The sequence below is a fragment of the Triticum dicoccoides genome, chromosome 2A, assembly GCF_002162155.2.
Source record: "Triticum dicoccoides isolate Atlit2015 ecotype Zavitan chromosome 2A, WEW_v2.0, whole genome shotgun sequence".
Lineage (NCBI taxonomy): Eukaryota > Viridiplantae > Streptophyta > Magnoliopsida > Poales > Poaceae > Triticum > Triticum dicoccoides.
The window spans coordinates 708,458,907-708,462,536 of NC_041382.1; the positions used below are offsets into that span (position 1 = coordinate 708,458,907).

General features: G+C 53.8%; 1 protein-coding gene across 1 annotated transcript in view; it reads left to right on the forward strand.

Annotated features, from left to right (window-relative positions):
- LOC119358153 overlaps positions 1-3,630 on the forward strand; it is a 172,964-nt gene that overhangs the window by 6,078 nt on the left and 163,256 nt on the right. The window lies entirely within an intron of this gene.

A 3,630-nucleotide genomic window follows, 5' to 3' on the forward strand; every position in this document is an offset into this window, starting at 1 on the left:
AACGATGCATTCTATCAATTTTCAAGAAGATGTTCAGAGAAGTTATGTCCTCAAAGGCTCATACCAACTCTGTCACCATTTCTTTCTGGTAAGGGAAATATCAATCAAAAAACGCTTCTTCAGCACTAGTTGGTACCAATGGTGCAATCGTATTGAATATAGTTTTCTAAGGATGCCACATTTTTGTCTGTTATTTGTTCAAAAAGAAGGGGTTAACTGCAAGGGCTGAAATTTCTGCTAGAGAATATACAAATTGTAATAGATACGACTTGTTTGGAAGTCATGTCGGTGTTATAACAAGTATTCATAAATCAAACCCAAGAGAAGTAGTCTGTTAAACCGAGAACATCAATTCCTCAAGCTCTACTTCCAGCAAAAAAAAAGATCTCAAGCTCTACTCCTGCAGCTGTTGTAGGTTTGGCGACCTAATTACTACCTCTCTCTCAGTTTACAGGGCGTGTGCATGCTCTTAGGTCGTTAATTTGACCAACCTAATACAAGTCATATATTATAAAAAATATAACAATATAAACTTCAAATGTTCTATTTTCAAACCGTATAATTTTTATGTCATATAGTTTATATTAAGATGATAAAAACTGGTAACCTAGGTATACGCGTAGAACTTGTAAACTGAGACGGAGGTAGTAGATCAAAATCCTTGGGATCCCATGAAGCCACAATAAGTCAATAAACATACGAAGAAAGGCACTATCACAGCAGCCGAGGTAAATAACAGCAGATGGCAGGCTTACTTACGTTACATGTCGTGTACCTCGGTTGTTGGCCACCGCCCAATCGGCCATGGTAGTATTTCATGACGAGAAATGAGCTCTTTAAGATCACGATTTTGTGCCAGTAAAAGTTGGACATGTAAGAATGGTGATTTGTTTTTTCTTGATTTCATGTCTTATATGTGTGCGTCTTACAATCTAAACGCTCTTAGGCTGGTCATAGTGGGAGTAACTTAGCAAATAACATAGCGCATTTCAAGACAAGTTTGCTTATGTGACATATAGTTAATGAGGAGAGAGGTGTTTGGAGTAACATAATATGTTACTGTAACATAACGCAACCCAAAGCAAAATGAGTCTATAATATAATAAATGCTATTATCTATGATACTACTTGTATGTTACTTTGCATTATGAAGGTAGTAACATAGATGCATGACACTAGTCTAAGTTACTCGCCACTATGATTAGCCTTATATTTTTTTTACGAAGGGAGTATGTCTTGAGAAGGTCTCTTTGCCTATATATAGTACTACCCTATCAAAACACTGACATGACTATGTGCCATCAATGTGACATGTATTCTGTCAGCTCTATACTAAGTATACATCGGGCTTGCTTTGAGCAATGGTATTGAAACCTTTCATTTTAGCACATTGCCACCGGGGATGTGCGTGAAACAGTTAAAGGAGTTCCTAGCCTAGCTCCTCGCTCCGCCTCCCCCCGCTCCGCCGCGCGTCGGCGGCGGCCTCCCTGGCCATGGCCGGCCCCTCGCCGACCTCCAGCAACCCAGGCCCGCCCTCTTCCACCTCCCCCCAGGCCCGCCATCATCTATAGCAGCTTGTTGTCCCTCCTCCTACCGCGACGCTCTCGTGAATCCTGCAGCCCCATGTGTTGGATCTGCTTCCGCGCCTCCTCCCCGGCATGGGGTGCCTGCTCCTAGGATCCAATCGGTGGTGGTTGGGCCTTCAATCCGTCCGCCTGCGCGTGCTGAGGTGGGTGAGCCCTCCGCCAACGGCTCCAGCATTCATGGCGGACAGGGCTGGCATAAGGTCAGGCCCCCATACTGGTGGCGCCGTGACCGGCCCCGAAGGTCTGTCATTAATGGTGGACGGTCGCACAATCCCCCTCCCCACCCCCTCACGTGCATCCAGCATCTATTTATGACGTGCGCGCGCGGAGGGCTGCTGCTTTCGCTGTCTCTCTCCCAAGCATCGTGTGGCCGCCTGCACCAACCTCCCCCGGTGTCTCCTGTGCTCCCGTTCCGGGCACATCTCCAGTGCCTGCGAGCTCAACCATCACCGCAAAGCTCCCATCCCCCCGCCCCCGCCCATGCCACCGCAGCTTCCGCCTCCCACCCTTGCAGCGCCGCTGCGGCCCTCCCCTCCCTCGCTGCAACAGCCGCACCAGCCGCCGCTCCCACTGTCACCATGGAGAACCCGGTGCCCGACGTCCGCCTGCGGCCCAGGATGGTTTCTGCCACGGTTGCCTGGCGGCCGGCACTCGCTGACGCCGACAGGGACTTTGAGCACCATGTCATTATCACTACAGTGCTCGGGAACCGTCCCAACTTCACGGTGCAAGATGTTTCGGTGGCGGCGTCCATGCAGTTTGGCATCGCTTGCACCCAGATGCACGTCTCGGTCTTCGAGCCCGGCGACTTCCTCATCCGCTTCTCCGCCCGACGCATCCGTGATGTGGCCCTGTGCTCGCCGAGCGTGCTGCGCATCGGCAACGCGGTGCTCATGCTCGCTGTTTGGTCCAAGCGGGCGGGCGCCACCTTGATCCGCCTGCCGTTCAAGGCGCGGGTCTGCCTCGAGGGACCGCCTAGGCATGTCTGGACGCCACAAGACGTGGAGCAGCTCTTCCCCGCCCCTGCCATCGTCGACCACATCAAAGAGGGCACCTTCAGCGACGAGGACTCCGCGTGTTTCTACACCTAGGTTTGGGTCCAGGATCTGACCAAGATTGCCACTAGGGGAAGCCTCACCGTCGAGGAGCCTCCAAATCAGACCTCGGCCAGCTTCCACAGGAGGTTTCTAGAGGACCGCTACGACGAGCCATACCGCTCGGAGCCGGTGAGCCCTTTGGCTTATCCGGTTCTCATCCACCTCGACCGCATCCATGACTACTTCGTCGAACCGATAGATCCACCTTTCCGCGGCAGCCCGACGAGCTCCCACAGTGCTACCAGCGGCATCCCCTCCGACGACCTCGACTCCCCCCTCGCGATGACTCGGCCAAGTGGCACTACCGTTGGAACTTGCACTTCAAGGATGGAACTTTCCCTCCTCGGAAGCAGCGGGGCCTCGTGCACTCGCGCCTCAACTTCGCCGACCGCGATGATCAGGACGGCCCGTCGTCCGGAGGAGGCGCCGCCTTTGGTGCACATCCGGGAGCTGCGGGAGGCGCCTCCGCCTCTGGGTCACATTCTCAGGGCGCTGGCTCCGACAGCCGTCCGAGGAATGGTGGACAGGGGCGTCAGCAGGGCCGGCAACATCATCAGGCGGACAATGCTAGCCCTAACGACGCTCTTACGGCGGCTACCCCCGTGGGAGACGACGAGGCCACCGGCACTGACGGCGTCATCTCCCTGGGCAAAGACGCTGGTGGCCTGGTTGAGACGGGCACCGACAGTGTCTTGCTGCCTGGCGACAGTGACGATGGTGATGGGCACGGAGCCCCACCCCCGTCGCTGGTCGCATGTGACCACCCAAGAGAAGAAGTTGGCCATCACCTTTACAGACTGGTGCAGGATGCATATCCCATGTTGATGTTTACTAAGACATCTATCGAGCAGGGAGGCGTGCCTGCTGTTGCTACCGCGACAGCCCTTGCTTCGCTGTTGCCGGTGGACCAACTGCAACCCGGCTCGGTCTTGGGCACGTCGGTGGAC